Source organism: Pelodiscus sinensis, chromosome 13 (assembly GCF_049634645.1).
Source record: "Pelodiscus sinensis isolate JC-2024 chromosome 13, ASM4963464v1, whole genome shotgun sequence".
NCBI lineage: Eukaryota > Metazoa > Chordata > Testudines > Trionychidae > Pelodiscus > Pelodiscus sinensis.
In genome coordinates this window covers 15,703,104-15,725,659 of record NC_134723.1, presented here as the reverse complement: position 1 = coordinate 15,725,659, position 22,556 = coordinate 15,703,104, and the positions used below count along the sequence as shown (strand labels likewise).

The window sequence follows — 22,556 nt, the reverse complement described above, 5'->3', positions numbered from 1 at the left end:
ACAAAAATTCCTACATGCCTAAGTTGTAAGCTTTTGAAAATTTTAGTCTATATGAATTTACTTTTCCTGCAGAATATCAACTGCCACAATTTCAGTTTTACAATAATTTGCTTTCAAAAAAGAAACATTTCCAAATTCTTCAATTTTTTTTATTTTTAATACTATCACTTTTGCAGGTCAGATAACATTAACATATCATACATATAAAGACAGTAAGGATGTGAGTCTGTTTTAATTCCTTTAATTGTTGAATGTAAATTGTGTATGTGATGAGAACATTTCAGTCAAACTAGTGAAAGGCAAATGGATTTCTGTTTTGTATTATATGTGACAAAATTTAAAGATTTAAAGATTTCCAATGTCTCGTAGTCCTTTTTTAAGACACAGTTTTTTTCAAGTGTTATTCTATTAGCAGAGATTGACAGTTTTTCCAAATGAAACTGATGCATTTAAGTTATTGTGAACATGAAGAACCTACACTACTTACAGGTTATGAAAGTGATAAGTCACCTCAAAGAAGAGTAGTCACTTTTAAAAAGAACAGATAAAGTGGACTAACACAATCCATCACTTTAAACTATATCCTGTTATGTAGCCTGGTCAACTCAGTGGGATCTCAGTATGGGTGTTACTCCCATTACAAATATGTGTTACCTGCACTCACTGATAGGTAATAGCAGATCATAGCAAATGTTTGTCCTGTGTTTCTGCTTTAAAGCAACGCTGTAGCAGAAATGTATATAAGGGTATGTCTACACTAACCCCCTAGTTCGAACTAGGGGGGTAGTGTAGACATACCCTAAATGAGTAGGGAAGGACCATGTGATAAAGCCCTACTGAAAACTCCACACAGGCTGATCCAAGACCAGTGTCTAGAGCAGGAGTTAAAAGGCAGAATGCATTTAATCCATAGGCAATGACTGTATGTGTTATAGCTTCTGCATATGCTTTTGCGTATATATGGGGGGGGAGGAGTTCCTGAAAAAACTGTTTTAATATCTGAATTATGATTTTTCAGACCTTTGTGGAAGGACTTCTTTTTTCTTAGGAATATCAGCTGTTTCACCTGAAATTGCTGATGCAGTAGGTTCCATCTCTGCAGTCTTGGATTCAGGAAACCATGGCCTCTGGAGTGACAGTGATCTGAGCACTGATGGCTTGTCCTGAGACTTTTCACAACCACTGCTAGGTTTCAGGGGATGGAGATGGACTCTTCTCCCTTGGATAAGGGAGGGAACTGTGAGGATCCTCAGGCTGTGAACTCCGGCTCATCGTCTGCTGTTTTATCCACAGCAATAGTCAAAGGCTCTACAAATAGTTGGAGATTTGGGAGCTTTAAGGCCTTACTCTCCATTAAAGGTACCTACCACAGGAACCTGAATAGGGACCTCAAACCTCTGACTGGACCAGTTACACCATTTAATCCAGAAAGATACACAGGAAGTTATATGTGCAACAAAGTGGATTCTGGATTGGTTATGATACAAACCGTGCCACCTGCTACCTCTCAATTCTCAGCTTTGTCTCCAGTTCCCAACTTCAACTCTACTCTGTTGCTAAATCCTCCTCTGAGCCTCATCTTGGCCTGTAAACCCTGTTGCCTTGGTGTCTGACTACTCCAGATTCAACCTTAGATTACTTCAGCACTGACCTTCAGCTCCTGTTACCTCTCTGACCCTGGCCCTGATTTTAGCTTCCATACCTGGCTCCTGACCCCACAGCTGTGCATCAGACTCTGGCTCCTGAATACAGCGCAGATCTCCAGGCCAGACTGTCAATGTCCCATTCACTAATACCAGTCCTTCACAGAGCCTGACAAGGATTGTGCACCACTACCTTTACTTAATATTATGAATGTCTAATGGGATCAACAGCCTCAATGCTACCACATGCACCCTCATCCTACTCTTCGTTATCTTTTGTTCTTAAATGTAATATAGTGTTTCAGGTCACACCTCATGCTGTGTGACAGGGATGTGTGCCGTATTTAAAAAAAGAAGCTACAGAAGGCAATCAAGGCCAGCTCCTGCTCCTATCCAAATCCTCCCCTGCCTCAATCTTCTCCAGTGGTGGAGTTTCACATTTCTTTTCTCGTAAATTCTCTTGAGCGCAGGGATAGATGCTAGGCTGGGCCTGGATCCACAGATCAAAACATAGGCCCCTGAGCTGATGGGGGCATGGCCTACCCACTTCTTTCACAGTGTACCTGTGTGGCCATTCATGCAGTGAACTTTTTACTAACAGCTGCACATGTGACAGCTGGGAGTGCGTTGTGGTTGGTACCTGAGTCCCAATCTGAGTGTGCTGCAGGGCAGGCCCTCACCTACTGGCTGTCTGAACCGTAGTGGCTTCTCTCAGTGCTGGGGACTGACTCGGAAATGACATGAACTCAAGACCTAAATGTGTGAGGCTTACCACCTGGGAGGGGGAAGATAAGAAGAGGAATGGGGGATGGTTGGTGTCTTCAGAGGAGATGTTGGTGGGGCCCCCTTGAGGTCTGAGGCTCTTGGGAGAGGATGTGTATAGATTATCATGCGTCATAGTAATTCAGGCTGTTGTTGGGAAAGGAGCCACTGAGTGGAGAAGAGAAGAGCCAAGTGGGCAAATCTGTGCTGTGCCCCACATCCCCTGGGTCAAAGACGCTCTGCTTTATTTGCTGCTATTTTGGAAGTATCTTGGAATGTCCTAAGGAAATTTCTCTGAGTTTGGTGAGCCAATCTGGGCTAACACCCGTAATTAAGTCTGGGAATTACTGTGTTAACTAGAATGTGTATGTTCTGGGGAAGGAATGCACCTCTTTCCCTTTTCTGTTATTTCTCTCTGACTAGAAAGGAAAAAATTCCAGTAGTGTTTTGGTGTCCTATGTCATTACTGGGTAGATGATATACTGCTACAGTGGTTTGCTTTGCTTTCTATGGTCATATTAATAGTGAAATAAGATATTTACAAAAGGCTTTCCATAAACAAGACTGTGAAAGATTGTAGTCAGTGCTTGAAAAAATACTGGTCAACATGGAGCACAGCAGTGCTTTGTTTTCCATGTTTAGATTCCCATGCCATATATTTCAATATTTTTAAATTAGTAGAAGCATTAACATTATCAGAGGGGAATTATAATTTTGTTTACTTTTTGAAAGACATGAAAACAAAAACTTGCTGGCTGTGTTTTCGAGAGAATCTAACAAAATGTTGTTTGTTCTGAAATGCCTGGGTTCTAATCAGAATTGTGGGGTATGATTCTAGACAAGTCAACTGACCTTGTTTAGATCATCCTGGCTTTTGCTATGGCTTTAAGTGTATTATAGTATGAGTTGCTATTCTATAATGAAAAGCACATTTACCTAACAGGTCAGATGCAGCAGCCATTGTTAGGAGTTCTTACTGTGACATAATCCCCTCATTAATATCTGAGGTTATAGCATCTAACCCTTTGTATAAATATGCTTGATGCCATAGTTGTGCAACATATAATATTTAAAATGGCATATTCATTTTTCTTTCTTCAATATGTTACAATTAAACAGAGGCCAATAATGTTCTCTTTGTACTACTTTTTTTTCTTATTTTTGTTTAAAAGAGGACCAATCATGAATCATTTATCCACTTTGTGTTTCCAGGACCTTGCAGCTAACTACTCTGCGAATGTAAAAGAATATGCCAGAAATATATCAAATATAGTAAAACTTTTTATGGCAACTAGTTTAGATAATTGCATTTTGGCAAATGAAATTTTATGTGAGTGGTTATTCATCTGTGCAATACAAAAATATCATTAAGCCCAGAAAGGACAGAAACATCACTCAGGGTACAGAGCTATAATTACAGTTAACAAGGTGTCCGTTTCTGAGGTATGATGATGATCTGTTTGAAGTGTATGTGCACTCATGAATAGTGAATTGAGTTCCATAGCTGACATTACTTTAGCAGATCAATGTAATGCAGCTTAGTGCTGTAAGCCTTCCATTGTATTTTTCTTTGTTGCTGACTTCAAACTTGATTAGTGTCTGTTGATTCCTGTCCAGATTCACTCATTCATATATAACTAAGAAGTATTATGTCAATGCTTTAGATATTCTTTCTTCTTTGGTACTGATCCTTTTTGTTGGATACCTGTAAATATAAAGAGAAAGTAAAGTAGCAACAGTGAAAAATTATTAAAATGAATTTTCAGTGTTACCTCCCTGGTCTGACACCCTCTGGACCTAACTGGTCCCAGATGAGGGATTTTTCCTGACCAAGGGAGATCATTTCAGACCCCTACTGCCAGCCCCCCAGCCTTCTTGGCTTCCCCCCGCAGCCCAGCTGAGTTGCGTGCCAGCTCCTGACTCCTCCCCAGACTAACTGAGCCATGCGCTGGCTCCCACCCCACCTCCCAGCCCAACTGAGTTACGGTCCGGCTCCCCAGCCTCTACCCAGGACTCTCTGATCTGGCACATCTGTGATCACCCCAGATTTTAAAGGTACAACCTGTAGTAACTACTGTCCAGTTGAAATAAGCTTTCTGGGTAAAAACCCACTTTGTTGCATTTGACGAAGTAGGTTTTTGCCTGCAAAAGATTATTCCCAAATAAATCTGTTAACCTTCAAGGTGCCATAGGCCTCCTCATTATTTTTGCAGATGCAGATTAACACAATCCTCTGATATTAGCCAATTGAATGCTTGATTGGCAGATAGATTATTGCAGCCTTATGGTTGTTCAGTGAATATGAAATAATGTACAATTAATGCAGATTGTAAACCATATTATTAAATTCATCACAACAAATTTGCTTGGAAGCTGGCAGCACCTAAAAGTTCAGTGCTACATGCAATGAAGTATGAAAGTACAATTTTTTCTAAATGTTCTGCCTTTCCATGAAGAGGGAGTTAAATCTCCAACTTTGTGAAGAGAATAGAAAGAAAATGGAGCAATGAAGCAATCACGCTTTTGTAGGGGTGGTTCTAATTCTGAAGTCCTCAGATTTAATATAATTTGTAGTGCCTGCTTAGGGTAATTATATTTCCCCAAAAAACTTAAAAAAACTAATGGTCTTGTAGCACCTAAGGGTATGTCTACTCTACAATGCTATTTTGGGATACTGGATTATCCTCAAATAGCTATCCTCTGTCGTCACAGCAAGCTCATTATTTCAGGCTTGCTATTCCTATAACCCTGTAAACCTTATTCTACGAGGAGTAAAGTATGTTTTGGAATAGCGCTTTATTTTGAAATTTGGTGCTGAGTAGCTCAAATTGTGTCTTATTTCAAGTTACGGTGCACTGTAGATGCACCTTTAGAGACTAATACAAATATATAGATAATATCATAAGCTTTAGAGGGCACAACCCACTTCTTCAGATGACAAATATGGAGCAAGAGGCATAAAGGTTGAATTATAAAGCAGAAAAAGGGAAGAGAGGGGAAAGAGGAAAAAAACTCATGTCATTTAAAGTGTCTGTGCTCTATGAGGCTAATAGTACAGGCTGTACGTGCCCAATACTTATTTTAGATTTTAGAATCAAGTAACGTCTTGTCTGGTCTACACTACAGCTGTAAATCCACCTAAATTATGTAGCTAATGTAACGGAAGTTGACATAACTTAGGTCAACCTACAGGAGTGCCTACATCTCGCAGCAACCATGAGAGATGCTGTCCTGCCAATTCTACTTTACTCTTGTCAAGGAGCTTAAGTACAGAAGTCGATGAAAAACAATGGTCCTTAGGGGGGCATCAATCTCAGCAGTGCCAATATAGCCATAAGTGATGTAATGTTCATGGAACAATTAATATATTCAGTATATTATAAACCCCTAGGCTGTGTCTACACTGCACCCCTTTTCCGGAAAAGGGATACAGATTAGACAAGTCGGAATTGCAAATGCAGCGGGGGATTTAAATATCCCCCGCTGCATTTGCATGAACATGGCTGCCGCTTTTTTCCGGCTCGGGGCTTTGCCGGAGAAAAGCGCCAGTCTAGACGGGGATCTTTCGGAAAATAAAGCCTTTTCCGAAAGGTCCCTTATTCCTCTTAAAATCAGGGATATTTAAATCCCCTGCTGCATTTGCAATTCCGACTTGTCTAATCTGCATCCCTTTTCTGGAAAAGGGGTGCAGTGTAGACACAGCCCTATAGTTTGGCACTCTCTGGTCCGGCAACATTTGTGTCCAGCATGATTTCAGTTAGCTGGATGTCCTCTTATCATGGGTGTGGCCAAGTTTCTCATTGTCCCATAATGTTTGTTTACAACCACCAGTCCTGGCTTTCAGTGTTCTGTGCTGTTATTTAGCTCTAACTTACCCTAAATGTCTTCTAAGTGCCCAGTAAGCAGTGGAAGTGTAGGTAATGCTGCTAGACCAGAGGTAGGCAAAAGCCTCTCAGGGCGCCAGATCCGGTCCTCCTAGGACTTTGATCTGACCCGCGAGGCAGTTTCAGGCCCTGCCCCCCAGCTCGTTGCCTCAGAGTGGGAGAGAGGGGTAGGAGCCCTTCTAATTGCTTCTATTTAAAGGGCTCACTTCTTCCCCAGCCTTGGGTAGCAGGGGAGGGAAAGGCCCAAGCCCTTCAAATAGAAACAGTTGAAAAGGCTGGTGTCTCTGACTCCCTAGCAAGGCACTAGAGGCACGGGAGCTGCTAGCCCTCTCAGCTGTTTCTATTTAAAGGGCTCTCCTGTTCCCTGGCTGCTAGGCAATGTGTTGCCAGACAGGGTTGGGGAAGGGGACCAGCCCTTTAACTAGAAACAGCTGAAAGGGATCACAGTCCCGGCAATGCACTAGAGGCAAGGGTAGCTGCGAGCCCTTACAGCTGTTTCTAGTTAAAGGACTGGCCTTTCATTTGACTGCACATCCAGTAATTTGATCTATGCCATCAAATGCCAACAATACCCCACTGCTATATATATTGGACCAACTCTGCAGGAAAGAATCAATGGACACAAATCAGATATACGTAAAGGGAACATACAGATACCTGTCAGGGAACACTTTAATCTTCCTAATCACTGTTTAAAAGATCTTCAAGTGGCTGTCTTGTCACAAACCAATTCTACTAGCCAGATACACAGAGAAGCATTGGAATTAGAATTCATCAGAAAATTCAATTCTCTACCGTGATGAAGGATGGTTGGGACACTATCAACCTAACATTCAATGAAGGTGCAAACAGCTCTTTGTGTAGATTCGTATGTTAGGAAGATACTCTTTATTGACTTTGATTCTTATCTGCTTCGTTTTACCTACCCAATTTTTAGATACTTACTGACTCCCAGCTCTACTTTCCTGTTTTTCCCTTTGATTTTCCATACCCTCTGCTCCCTGTCTCCTCCCTCTTCCCTCTTCCTCCACCCCGGCCCCATCTCCTATTTATTTTTGGTCTGTACATCCTAAACTCAAAACTCGGTCATCTGAAGAAGTGGGCTGTGCCCATGAAAGTTCATGATACCATCTACATGTTTTGTTAGTCTATAAAGTGCTACTAGACCATTTGTTGTTTTTTCCTGTACAGACTAAGTCAGTACAGGAAACCCCCTGAGCTTCCCATAGTTAGAGTGAGTGGGAAGAAAACCAGGGACTTTGATACTATTTAATGGAATCATAGATCTAGAAGTAGCCTCAAATCATTTAGTTTAGTCCCCTACACTTACGGCAGGACTAAGTATTAATTTTCAGTGCCCTATGTTTAGTGTTAGTGTTGTAGTTATTACACATGTTACAAGTGTTCTCAAAATGGTAGTGTTGTTACAAATTTTACAAGTGTTGCCTTCTATGATAATCTTTGGATAATGTTGTATGTGGTTAATTATTATTTCATTTTAATTACTTGGTCATATAAAAACATATTGACATCTTTTCACAGCACTTGGTCCGCCCCTTCCGCCTGAGGTCCTGCCCTTCTGCCCGAGGCTCCACCCCTTACAGGGCGGCCTGTGGACACTTCTGAAATTTGAGAAGTGGCCTTCTTTCAAAAATTATTGTGTGCTAGACAATATTGACTTCCCCTGGTTCAGCAAATTCTCTAGTTGTGCACCGGTCAGGTTCTGAGGATGCCTGACTAGAGAAATTGAACCTGTGCTATTAGTCTTACCTGGAAGCTTTTTAATTAGTGGGAATGGTTAGCTGTTTACAAAACACTAACTGCCAGGTTCTTTAAGATTGAATAGAAAGCAAGACAGAATAATTCGGTTTACCAATGTACATAGAGATGGGTCCTAACTATGCTTGTTCTTTCTTTAATGAAGAGCCAAGCCTATGAGTTATATTTAATGAATTTATTAATGGATGTAGTTGAGGATTTGGTGTATTCTTGATCGCATTTTAAGATTAGAATAAACTAAATTGTATGAGTTAGTATATTAACAACACAATAATTTCTCATGATATTGTAAGTCATTATAACTGTAATTCAACCAGAGAGTTGCTTCAAAATAAGTTAACTTGTGTGGAGGCAGGTTTCCGTGATCAAGCCATCTGAAAATTAGGTCATGTTGGGTTCAATTGACTCATTACTTTTTTACCACAGAATATGTAATTAAAATCATTAGTCAATTAAAACAATTAATAAGAATATAGCAATAGAGCTATTACCAACCACTTGACCAAGATAGTGATAGTGACTATGAAATGTTAAGGGAAATTAGAGAAGCTATAAAAATAAAATAATAATAGTGGTGGATTTCAGCTATCCCCATATTGACTGAACACACGTCATCTCAAGGCAGGATGCAGAAATGAAGTTCTTGACACCTTAAATAACTGCTTCTTGGAGCAGCTGGTTCGGGAACCCACAAAGGGAGAGGTAATTCTTGATAAGTGGAGCACAGGATTAGGTCCAAAAGGTAAATACAATGGGACTACTTGGAAATAGTGTCCATAATGTAATACAATTTAACATCCCTATGGTGGAAAATACACCTCAGCAGCCCAACACTGGCATTTAATTTCAGAAAGGAAAACTACACAAAAATGGGGCAGTTAGTTAAGCAGAAATGAAAAGATTCTGTGCCAAAAGTAAAATCCGTGCAAGCTGCATGGGGATTTTCAAAGACATCATAATAGAGGCCCAATTTAAGTGTACACCCCAAATTAAAAAACACAGAAAGAGAACCAAAAAAGTTCCCATCGTGGCTTAACAATCAAGTAAAAGAAGCCGCGTGAGATAAAAAGGCATTATTTTAAAAGTGGAAATTAAAGCCTAGTGAGGAAAATAGAAAGGAACATAAACTTTGTCAAATTAAGTGTAAAAATATAATAAGGAAAGCCAAAAGGGGTAGGACACTAGGAAAGATTCCTAACTGTCAGGGTGGTTAAACTCTGGAATAAATTGCCTAAGGAGGTTATGGAATCTCCATAATTGGAGATATTTAAGATTAGGTTGGATAGATATCTGTCAGAGATGATCTAGATGGTGCTTAGTTCCTTCTAGTTCTAGTATTCTATGATTCTATGAAAAAGGAATATGAAGAACAGCTAGCCAAAGACTCTAAAAGTAAAAGCAAAATATTTTTTAAGTATATCAGAATCAGGAATCTTGCTAAACAACCAGTGGGGACACTGGATGATCGAGATGCAAAAGAAGCATTCAATGACGTTAAGGTCATTGCGGAGAAACTACTGTAAAACTCAAGTATAATGAGCACCTATGTATAATGCACACCTGCCTTTTAAACATCAGAATTCTTGAATAAACTAAACTCTTATCTATAATGCGCACCCCCATTATACTCGTGATTTTAAGGTATATATAGGAAGGAAGGGACTCGCACCTGCCGCGGGGCCCCCTGCCCAGCTGCCCACACTGAGACCGGGCAGGCAGTGAGCCAGGGTGATGCAGCCTAGCAGCGCCACCGGCTCTTTGCCTGCTGCGGGGGCCCCCTGCCCAGTTGAGCTTGCGCACAGCCTGAAGGAGCACTGGGCAGGCAGTGAGCCAGGGTGCTACAGCCTGGTGGCCCAGCTGGCTCCTTGCCTTGTCCTGGAGCCTGGCGGGGCTGTGGCCCAGTGCCGTGCTGCAGCGGGAAAGTTTCTGTGCAGAGGGGAGGGAGAATTTAAAACTTTAAAAAATAGCTCTTACCGTATTTTCCGGTGTATAAGACGACTTTTTATGCTAAAAAACATCCCCCAAAAATCGGGGGTCGTCTTATACGCCGGGTATACAGGCAGTCCCAGACTTGCAGGTATGAACGGGGCTTTTTTCGCCCCGGAGGACACAGACTGCGGGACCTCGTGGTCCCGCCGCCCGTGTATTCCGGGGCGAGAAAAGCTGCTCCGCGTCTCCCTGGTCTGCAGACCAGGAAGACGCGGAGCAAAGCCACGGGGGAAGCCGGCAGCGGGGCAGCCCAGACCCGCCGCGGCTGTCCCGCGGCCAGCGTCCTCAGGGGCTTTGCTCCCGGTGTCCCTGGTCTGCTGGAGACAGTCCCCAGCAGACCAGAGGCACCAGGAGCAAAGCCGAAGCGGCGGCGGGGTGCCGCGCTTCTGAAGCTTTGCTCTGGCAAAGCCTCAGAGCCACGGGACCCCGCGGCTGCTGCGGCTTTGCTCCCGGTGCCTCTGGTCTGCTGGGGACCGTCTCCAGCAGACCAGGGACACCAGGAGCAAAGCCGCAGCCGTGGTGGGGTCCCGCGCTTCTGAGGCTTTGCCAGAGAAAAGCCTCAGAAGCGCGACACCCCGCCGCCGCTTCGGCTTTGCTCCCGGTGCCCCTGGTCTGCTGGGGACCATCTCCAGCAGACCAGGGACACCGGGAGCAAAGCCGGGGAGGCGGAGGGGTCCCGCGCCTCTGAGGCTTTGCTCTGGCAAAGCCGGGGAGGCACGGGACCCCGCGGCTGCTGCGGCTTTGCTCCCGGTGCCTCTGGTCTGCTGGGGACCGTCTCCAGCAGACCAGGGACACCAGGAGCAAAGCCGCAGCCGTGGTGGGGTCCCGCGCTTCTGAGGCTTTGCCAGAGAAAAGCCTCAGAAGCGCGACACCCCGCCGCCGCTTCGGCTTTGCTCCCGGTGCCCCTGGTCTGCTGGGGACCATCTCCAGCAGACCAGGGACACCGGGAGCAAAGCCGGAGAGGCGGAGGGGTCCCGCGCCTCTGAGGCTTTGCTCTGGCAAAGGCGGGGAGGCGCGGGACCCCGCCATGGCTGCGGCTTTGCTCCCGGTGCCACTGGTCTGCTGGGGACCGTCTCCAGCAGACCAGGGACACCGGGAGCAAATCCGGGGAGGCAGAGGGGCACTGGGGCACTGCCGGTTGGCCTCTTAAGGGGGGATAGTCTTATACGGCGAGTATAAGACGAAAACCTATCTTTTAACTAGAAAATTAGGGGGTCGTCTTATACGCCCAGTCGCCTTATACGCCACCAGCCCAACCAGAGGTCCCCAGCCTCCAGCCTCACAGCTGGCTCCTGCTTCTGGCCTCCAGGGCTCTTTGGTCCATTAACATCCATGGTCCTGCCAGACCACAGATTTTGTCAGACCAGAGAGTCCCAGATTTGAGATGTGCATCCTGTAGCATATAGAATAGTGATAGAGATGCAGTCGTGTTAGTCTGGCATAGCTGAAACAAAAGACAGGACTATGCAGCACTTTAAAGACTAACAAGATGGTTTATTAGGTGATGAGCTTTCGTGGCCCAGATCCACTTCCTCAGATCTGAGGAAGTGGGTCTGGCCCACGAAAGCTCATCACCTAATAAACCATCTTGTTAGTCTTTAAAGTGCTACATAGTCCTGTATTTTGTTTCATCCTGTAGCATAATTATTCTGCTGTTGTGAATCGGTAGACAGAATGTCTAACTTCATCCAAAACTGATATACCTTTACATAAAAATGGCATGCATGTAACAGTAATTCAAAACCTTATAAATTATTCTTGTGTTCAGCCCAATTTACGTCAGCTTGGCTCATGCAGACCTACCCTAGATCATTCAGCATTTTATACACAGTCTGTTGGTTACATTTGATGCTAATGGTCAGTTGCTTGATGTAAGGAGTGACATGCTAACTTTAGTGTTCAGCTGTAGTACAATCATTATCAGACACTCTGAAAAACGTTAAGAGCTGATGCACATAATTAAGACACATAACAATGACAACTTTAGGGCTGTTTACAAAGGATCAGTTTCTTATTTGAGAAAAGGAGGAAATTGGTTTCCTATACTGCACAGATTTTGAAGATTTTTACCATCTCAAATTGGGATCAGAAGTCAATCTTGACCATATCTGTGTATTGAAGAAAGGTTTTTTTTAAAAGTTCACAGTAAAATGGGAATGCTTTAAAAATAAATACATTGTTGTTTTAAAGACACTCAGGATATTTCACAGTGCCAAATTTTGAAATAGCTTATTTCAAAATTCAATCGAAATAAGATACATAATTTGCATAGTGCAAATTGTGTATCTTATTTTGAGTTTAAGGTACTGTGTAGATGTACCCCCAGATACTATGACGATGGATGCCATATAAGTATCTAGATGGAAAGATGCTACCGAAGAAACATTTTTATAGTAAACATCTTGGTATTGTTTTGTTTCTGTTAAATTTTACTCTCCTATGGTACAGTGTCCTCCTTGTTCAACCAGCTGTTTTTTCTCATAAAAAGAGAGCATATTCTGAACAGTGAGAGGAGAATATTTTCTCTAGATAGTCCTTGAAGAGAAATGACAAAGAATCCCTATAAGCACAAGAAGAAATATGAGAGCTGATGAACAATTAAATATTTTAAAATTATTATTTAGAATTGCTTTGAAGTGTCTCACTATATAAGCTAAATAACATGATGATGATTCTTTAAATACATACATGAAATATTGTGAAGAGGCTCTCACTCTTTTGAGCACCCCTTCATGGCCAAGGTCTGCAGCTTCTCTGCCTGGCTGTTCTCTGGGAGTGCAGGTACCCCAGAAATCTTTCTGGTCAGTTGCCTGGGGGGATCAGGCTTCTTCTTAACCCCCTTCCTTGTTGTGGCTGCTGGAAGTGTTTGGGGGGAGGGACCCAGACACTCCTACTTTTCTGGGTCCCAGCTGCTCAGTCAAGTTCTTCCTGTACCATTTCCAGGGTTCTGCAGGGTGTTGTTGTGTGTTAACAGCTAGTCTTCAGCTGCTGGACCTAGGTTCTGTCCTGGTCTAAAAACTAGTTCGAATTAGCGTTTTGTTAATTCGAACTAGCGCGTCCACACTGATTGGACGCAGGGGCTCATTTAAGGGCGGCTGAAACCGGTTCTGGCAGGGCATCAGGTCAGCAGTTGCTTTGTGTGGCTGCTGTCTGAGGCTATCTGAGGCTCGTGCTTAAAGGGCCCCCCCCCCCGGACAGCTGGTTCTCAGCTTTTCATGCTTGCTTGCCAACCTCGCCGAGGGACAGCAAAGTGTTGATCTCTGCGCCCGTCTGTGTTGGTGCTTCCCTTTGGGGACGCCGCCACAGGTGGCAACATGGAGCCAGAGCTCGCCCTGCACCTTCTGGTGCACTTTCTGGACTTGCTGCTGCAAGCCTCCTAGCAATGGCTCGAGGCTGCCTGGCACCTCCTGGTTCACGTCAGCCTCCTGCCTCTCCACCTGGCCGCCCTGGGGGCTGTGGAAGAGCCGCGGCAGCGCCCCGGCACCGGCGTGCCCCGCCGCATCTGGCGTCTGGACACCAGCAGCGACTGGTGGGACCGCATCATCCTGGAGCGATGGGAGGACCGACAGTGGACCCAGAACTTCAGGATGAGGAGGGACACCTTCCTGGAGCTCTGCAAGTGGCTCGCCCCTGCTCTGTGCAGAAGGGACACTCACATGAGGCCCGCCATCCCCCTCCAGAAGCGGGTGGCCATCACCCTCTGGAAGCTCTCCACGCCGGACAGCTACCGATCCGTCGGGATCCAGTTCGGTGTTGGGAGATCCACCGTCAGAGCGGTGCTCATGCAGGTATGGCACTCCTCGGCCACTGCTCCGGGGGGGAGGTGAGCTGCAAGGAGGGGATGGGCTGCCCCAGGGACAAAGAGGGGGGAGGGAGGAGGCGAAAGCGCCCCGCACCGGAGGAGTCGGTCTGTCCCAGCCGTACTACACGCCGCCAGGGGGGTTGCTTCTGGGAGTGGGGCGCGGGGCACTGCCAGAGCACGAATGCTCCCAGCCACCCGGGCGCCCCACTGATTGGCGCTTTGCTGTGTCTCTCTCCGCAGGTGGTCAAGGCCATCAACCGGGTACTGCTCCGCAGGGTGGTCCGCCTCGCCAACCCGGACGCCGTCATCCGGGGATTCGGTGCCCTCGGCTTCCCCAACTGTGGGGGGGCCATCGACGGGACGCACATCCCTATCCGTGCCCCGGAACACCAGGCCTCCCGGTACGTCAACCGCAAGGGGTACATCTCCGTGATCCTGCAGGCCATGTGTGACCACCGGGGACAGTTCACGGACATTAATGTGGGCTGGTCCGGCAAAGCACACGACGCCCAGGTGTATCGCAACTCCTCCGTGTGCCAGGGGCTGCAGGACGGGACCTTCTTCCCCGACCACCACATCAGGGTCGGGGACGTGGACATGCCCGTGTGCCTGGTGGGGGATGCCACCTACTCACTGCAGCCGTGGCTGATGAAGCCCTACACGGGGCACCTCAATCCCTCCTGCCAGGCCTTCAATGCCAGGCTGACCAGGGCCCGCATCGTGGTGGAGGGGGCCTTCGGGTGACTGAAAGCCCGCTTTCGATGCCTCCTCACCCGTCTGGACCTGGCCGAGCACAACATCCCTCCCATGGTGGCAGCATCTTGTGCACTCCACAATTTATGTGAGAGAAAGGGGGAGGCTTTCCTGGCAGCCTGGATGGCTGAGGCTGACCGCATGGCTGGCCACTATGGTCAGCCCCGCACCGCCGCCATCCGGGAAGCCCAGCGGGGGGCCGTCCAGATCTGGGAAGCCTTGCGGGAGAGCTTCCTGGTGGAGGAGGAGGACTGACCTCTCCCTGCATGCCCCACTGGGGCCTTCTTCCACCCTATCCCCTTCCGCTTTCCCCTTCCTACCTACTGTCAAATAAAGACACCTGTTTTTCAAACAAAAACGTCTTTTTATTTAACATAACTGGGGTGGGGGGAGGGAGGAAGGAGGGTGGGAGAGGGGAGGGGGAAACCTGGGACGAGGGAGCTGGAAGGGGAGGGAAGGGAGGAAGGGAAAGGAAAGCTCAGGGGTGGGGGTCCGGCTGCCTCTCCTGTCTCGCAACACTGCAGATCCAGGGGCATTGGTGGGGAATGGTTGTGGAGGGTGGGGCAGGAGGGACAGGGGGTGTGGAGGAAGCAGGAGCGGGATCAGGAGGGGGAGCAGGGGGAGCAGAGGGAGGAGGAGGGGGAGCAGGGGGAGCAGGAGGAATTGGGAAGCGGTCGAGCAGGTTCTGGAGGTGGTCTCGCAGGGCACAGCCCTGCTCCTCCAGTGCCCCCAAGCTCCTCCGGCGCAGCCTCAGGTCCTCCTGGACCCAGTGGTCCTGGATATGGAGCTGTTGCTCCAGGAACTGGAGGTGCCGCCTCTGGTACTCCTCCTGGTTCCTGGCTCTCCTGCTGGCCCGGGCGCGGACGGCTGCTGCAGGCGGTGTGGTGCGCCCTGCAGTCCGAGGTGCTGCGGCTGTGGTGAAACAAGAACAGCGGTCAATTACCCCAGGGGCCCAGGTGTGTGAAACCCAGCTCCCCTCTGCAAGGCCAGGGCCCCTGCAGGATCCCCAGTTGCTGCTCCGTGGTGGGCAAGGCCCAGGCTCATGGTCCTGGGCTCCTTCTCGCCTCAGCCCCCAATACACATAAGGGGAACATGATGGTACTCTCAGGTGGACGCCTCCCTGGCCTCGGATGACACAGGTGAGCGGCTCTGTTGGGTGCCTCGGGGGTCCCGGGTCCTGGGCAGGCTGCCGGCAGGCTCCTGGCTCTCGGAGCCCTCCTGCTCCTGCTCCTCCTCCTCCTCCGTCTCTGGGAGCGGTCCCTCTGCCCCGGGGTCTATCATGTCCCAGGGGGCAGGGACGGCATGAGCCCCCAGGAGGTGGTCCAGAGCCTGGAAGTGGGGGCAGGCCTCCGGGTCGGCCCCTGGCAGGCAGGCCCAGGAGTAGGACTGCCGCAGGTCCTTGATTTTCCAGCGCACCTACTCCTGGCTGTGCTGGTGGCCCCTGGCGGCCAGGCTGGCAGCCATGCAGCCGTAGACTGCCGCGTTCCTGTGGCTAGTGCGGATATCGTGGACATTGGAGGCTTCCCCCCAAACCTCAATGAGGTCCACGATCTCCGCACTAGACCACGCGGGCGCCCGCTTCTTGTGGCCCCGGGTAGGGTCCTGGGAGCCGCCAGGCTGGTCACGGGAAGAGGGGGAGGGATGGGTGTCATCGGGTGGCTGGCTCATGGGGTGTCAGCTGCTGGGTGTGCTGGCACGGGTGCTGGCAGCCTTTCAACTGGCACAAACTGTGTAGCCAGTCCGTGGCCCTTTAAGGGCTCCGGGGCCGGGAGGGTGGCAGTAGAGTTTCCCTGGTGTTGGCCAGAGTGGCCACCAGGGCAAGCTGGGAAGGGCTAGCCTCCCACTAGTTTGAATTAAGGGTCTACACATCCCTTAATTCGAACTAGTAAATTCGAACTAGGCTTAATCCTCGTGGAATGAGGATTACCTAGTTCAAAGTAAGTGCTCCGTTAGTTCGAATTAAATTCGAACTAACGGAGCGATAGTGTAGACATACCCTTAAGGGCTTCTGTCCTCCCAGTCAGCCCTTATAGATCTGCCCAGGTCAAGCTCCAGCAAGGAACTGCCAGACCCTAGGCTTGCAGCTTCTTTTATGTCTACCTGCTGGGCCCTGATCGGCTGTAGCAGAAGCAGCCATTCAATTCTGCTTGGAGGACCTATTTTCTGCTCTTCTCCCTGGGGCGGGGTGCAGCAAGGCCTCCAGCAGAGACATCGGGTCTACTCCACCCCATCACAAATGCAATACATCCTAAAAGTTAAGCTAGCTTAATATTTAAATTCCTACTTTAAATATAATGAACTTCTTTATATGATTATGGATAAAAATGTTTGATTTTCAGTCAGAAATATGTTGTTTCCCTTAACCTCATCAATCAGCTCTCCTGTACTACCCTTTAATTTCTCACAGCTTAGGGAAAACCATAATATGCTCAAAATATCACACATGGCAGAAGCCAAATATGCATATAAGTTCTTATTATGCAAACTTTGCTTTCCTGTCCGTTACTTGCATGACAGCATCAGCAAACACTTAAATACTTTATTTGGATTAAAAGTCAATCTGCTGGGATCTGTTGAATCTTTCTTTGTAATTATGTAGTACAAAATGCTTAACTAAAATTTTGCCCTAGACCAATCACAAATGTCGTTTATTTCTCTCTCTCTCTCTCTCTCTCTCTCTCTCTGTGTGTGTGTATAAAATTTATTTTATTTCATTAAGTACATTTTTGTGGAAGTGACTTCATTGTTCTTAGGTTAGTAACCAATAATGCAACGTATTTCTTCTTGCTATAAAACTAAATTAACTTTGTTTTGCAACACAGGTATTTTTGCATTGTCACAGTATAGAAGAATATGGATAGGTACTTTACAGTTTTTTCTTTTCCACATGTACTGACTGTGTTAGATCTCAAAGGATGCTTTGAAAAAGAATATATCGCTATATACAGAAAAGAAAAAGTTGCAGTAGCTTATGAATTCCCAGTCAACGTGTCTTTTGAGAAAGGATGTTTATAAGCAACATCCTTGTTACCTTTCTATAGGACATATTAAACTCTGCCAAATTTCTGAATATCATTTTACATATAGCATGATACATTCAATTGAGATTATTCTGAAAAATACATTAAAATTAGATCTTTAGGCTTTCCTTTTGCCTCATTCTACTTTTTTAAGTATACAAACACAAGACTTATTTTTATTCTGTGATCAATTTACTCTTTCTACAAATAAAGTAATTGAATGAATTTTGAAAGAATGCATTTAAAAATAATCCCAGGATAGTAGCTTGCAAACCAACTTCTTTATTTGAAGAAATATACAATAAAGAATGGGAGACTGTGCAGTTTTCCACTGTACTTTTTTCAGCCAGATTTTAACAATATAACTAGTTGCACAACAATTCAGTATGGGGGTTTTCAAAGAAAAAAAAGATTTTTCTGTTTTTTAAGAAATTTTTTTTAAATATATGTGCCATTTTTACAGTTACCCATATTTGTTGTTAATGGCATTGAAAGGTTAGGTATTCAATATTTGTTTCATGAAAGTGCTGTTATTCATCTTTAAAAGCAAATAACACACTAATGAAGTAAGGCTTTAATAGGCCATCCATATTCTGTGCTGTTGTCACACATCTAACAACAGCCACCTGTTATTTCTATACTATGAAAAACCTGCACAAACCCTGGAATCACTCAGTCCTGTCACCACGCTGCCACAGCCACTTCCAATAGCACTAGCCACTGGAGAGCATGAAGAAACTTTGAAATGGACATCTCACAATGAATTGTAGCATGATACTCACATGCACCTAAAATAATAAACTGTGGAGGATAAACCCAATACTAAACCCCAAAGTTTTACATGTGGTTTCTGTAATGAATAGAATTCTCAGTCAGAGTAGTTCATTGGACAAGTATCACTACTAGACCTCTTAGGAAATTTTTCATTGACAAATGAAATATGTTAATGCATTTCACCCACTTTGTGCATTAAACTATTCCTACTATTAATGACATGTCATGAAATAACAAAATTATAAACATGAAAATCCCTATTCAAAATTACATTAAAAAATTCACAATGAATTTTTAAAACTTCAAAACAAAATTTTCACCAAAACAATTTTTTTTAGCCAATGTGTTTAAAAGAAAATATAGATTTTTTTACTGATTTGGGACAAAAAATTCAAACTGTCAGTTTTCTCCATTAAAGAGAAATTCTGAGTTTTGATAAACTCTAGACAATATAAGCATTACCATGTCTTATCATTACTAGAACTCTTCTGTGATTAAACCCCTTAGTCATTGACCTTACTCTTGTATTTAATTTAATCTCCACCACATGAAACTATCTTCACCATTGCTGCCATTTCTTCTCTTTAAACTAACAGTGGGACTTGAAACTGGGAATTCCTGAGCTCTCATCCTAACTCTACCCTGAGTCACTGTGTTGTTACCCGTGAATTGCTCAAGAACATTTCAGTATCTCTTTCCCCATTTCTTAAGCAGGGATAGCAATATTGATTTTCTTAATTTGTGGGGGATTGGGAAGATTAACAGATGTTACTGTTTATATGATGCTTTCATATAAAGAACTATACAAGTGTTTAATATTAATATTACTGACCATATCACCTCCTTAGACAGTCCCATTTATTAAGGCAAAATCCTCTTCCAGATTTTCTTTTTCTGATTTTTCTTCTCTACTTCTTGCAATAGAAAGTTATTCTTTCTATAGTGTATCTATTAATCAAAGGTACTTCTCTCTTTAAATTTAAAATCCTCAGTAAGAAGAGCACCAATATTTGACTTTGTACCCTGTATTTTGGGCTTTGAGTCGTACAAGCCAAAATTTTAAACCAGTTGTTTTCATTATACAGTAGACTTCCGATAATCCGGAACCTTTGGGACCTCAGTGGTGCCGGATTATTGGATATGCCGGACTATCAGGAGGTACTATAAAATGGTTTTATATATATATATACTGTATACATTATATACTGTATATAAAGGGTTCTTAACCCTTTTTATTGTACATACTGTATACAGTATACTGTGATGTGTTAGTTTTTTTAACCCTTTTTTACCCTTTTCACTCAGTTCAGCTGCTGCCGCTGTTGCTTTGTAACTGATTTTTTGCCAAAGCTCACTCACTAGGCTCTTGCCATTTTGATGCCGGACTATCAGGAGTGCCGTACAATTGGATGCCGGACTATTGGAGTTTTACTATAGTTTTATTTTTTAGATCAAACTCCTTGAACTCATACAGCTCTCTGTATGAGTGTTTTGTGGAGGGATGTGATATTTTCAGTTTGCCTGTGTCCTTTCTTTATAAATGATCCTGCTCCGTACTCAAATGTCAAGAAAAGAAACATAATTGTGTTTTGCTTTCACCTTCCTCATGCACCATTTGGGGGATAAGAAAAGATGAGTAGAAAATGCAGGATTTTTTCCCAAATTAAACCAATCAATTATAAGGGGATAGTTTATTTTACCATGCAAATATATAACTTAATTATAGTGAGGGCACATGGTATTTCTGATATCTTCTGCATGCAAATGAAAAACAAGGTTCTTAATCAAGTCCTCACCCAAAGCTTTGCATCTGTTTCTGTAATAAATGAGGATTTAAAATGCGAATGCGCAGCAAATATCAAGCCTACATTTTTCAGCACTTGAGAATTTACTGACTTAAAGAAGCCAATACATTTCTGTTTCAATTTCCTATTTCAGTTTCCTTTTCTTATCCCATGGCAATAATGGCTTTTCGTGAAAGAAAGTTGGCAACCTCCCAAACTTTCTATTTAGTGAGTTATGGTCAGGCATGGTGTTTCGTCTGTTAGTTCAAGGACAGGACGATATGGACTCTGAAATAAAAACAGGAGGAACTGGTTTATGCACCTTTATTTGGTTTACTGAATAGGCAAAATCAAGCTCCTTTTGAAAGGGAGAACCACAGCTGTCTTCCTAACTAACTGTTGTATAAGCATTTCAATGGGGCCACTTGCTTATTGTACCTGCACTAGAAAAAGGGAGGGATGCATATCTCCTTTGTATTTCAGTGAATGAATGAGTAGCTATAAATGTTAGGCAGATGACAAGCTAATATAAAACAACCTGCTTTTAACAAGGATTTTGGCACACCAAATGTATTAGGCAAATAAAATTGTCAAAAATTTACTGCTTAATGCTTATTTGTAAGGGACTGAAAAGAACTGTTTTTCCATATCAAACACCTGAGGTATGTCTTAAGCTTCAATTAAAAAACAGAACAAAACAGAGAATCTGACCCCAGGTTGATTGACTTTTGGAGTCTGGGATGTGAGATGAAATATTGCTATTTTTAGCCACAAGAGCCCAGCTCCACAATCTTGAGTCACTTGACCTGGGCCCTGAGACTCAGTGCTTGAAGTTCTTTTATTACAGCATAGAACTAGTACCTCATATTTATGTATATTTTCTACTATGAACTTCAAACCCATTATGCATAACAATGCCCACTTCAAGTGACTATATTATGCATTGCCCCTGATGCTTAATAGTGTGTCTTAACTTATAGTTAGTTCAAACACTCTGATATTCTTCCCCAGACATGAAGTCGAACTCTGTGTAACTCAGGAACTTGTGCCTTCCACCAACAGAAAATGGTTCAATACAAGATATGTTACCTGCTTTCTGTCTCGTATCCTGGGACTAACACAGCTATACTAACACTGCAAATATTTTCTATTTTGCTATTCAGTTTTTATTCATATCCTGTTGTTGTGTATTTTGACATTCTTTCAGGGTAAATCTGAATGTAAAAATTAATTTTGTCCCCAAACTTTTCAGTTTTCCTTTTTTTTAAATCAGAGCATATTGCAGAAAGCTGATTACTAAGATTAAATATGTCATCTTCATTTAGACTGTAAGCCACCCAGCAGTTCAAATCCATCTTCTAACAGTCAAACTTTCTGAGGAAGACTTAGGACATCAAGACCGAGACATCAAGTAGACCTAGTTGAATCTTAGAAAATAGCGTTCACAAACATTTGTTCAAATTTCACATGGCTGATCAGTTTAGACTTCTTTGTGGTTTTAACTTAGCTATGAATATTCATACAAACAGGCTTCTGTTCTTACTAATGTTTGAGAAATAGCTGTTTTTGTACATTTGTCTCTAGTCACATACAATCGAGGCTATTTGTTCATTAGCATCTGTGTTCCTATTTAAAAAGTTGGTCTCTTCCCTTTGAGTGAATGACAATGCCACATAGAATCATAGGACCAGTCATAGAATCATAGAACTGGAAAGAACCACAAGAAGTCCTCAAGTCCAGTCCCACAAACTCATGGCAGGATCAACTACCATCTAGATCAAGGGTCAGTAATCTTTTCAAGCCAAAGAGCCAAACTACATCAAAATTCAGAACACGTGGGCAACAAAGCCATATAAGAATGCCCATTTGCATGACAACTTAATATTATTGATAATAGACATGATTAATAATAGCATAAATGAAACATTGCACTCACAGATTTTATTTAATGGGACTTCTGCTGCTACATCTTTTTGCACATTTCTTTGAAGTTTACATCCTAACTGGTCAAATCCAGCTTCATGTGCACATTCAGGCTGTCTTCTGTCAATCTTACGGCAGGGGGCTGGGGATGTTCAGGTACAGGATACTGGGTTGGGGTGTATGAAGAGCTCAGGTCAGGGAGTTTGGGTGTATAGTGGTCTCAGGGCACAGGGTTGGGTGTGTGGGGATGCAGGAATGTTATAGCAGGGGATTGGGGCTGTGGGGGTGCAGGAGTTTGGGGATGTACAAGTATGAGGGGGTCAGGGCAGGGGATTCAGGTGTATGATGGGCTCAGGTTTGGGATGTAGGAGGGTGCAGGAATATTATGATGCTGTGGTCAGTTGGTCCCCAACTGGGGGCTTGTTGGCCAGGCTTCCTTTTCA

At 44.4% G+C, this 22,556-nt stretch overlaps 1 protein-coding gene across 1 annotated transcript in view; it reads left to right on the top strand.

The window, feature by feature from the left end:
• LOC142831310 (connector enhancer of kinase suppressor of ras 2-like) overlaps positions 1–22,556 on the top strand; it is a 212,766-nt gene that overhangs the window by 20,389 nt on the left and 169,821 nt on the right. The gene's annotated exons all lie outside the window — the stretch shown is intronic.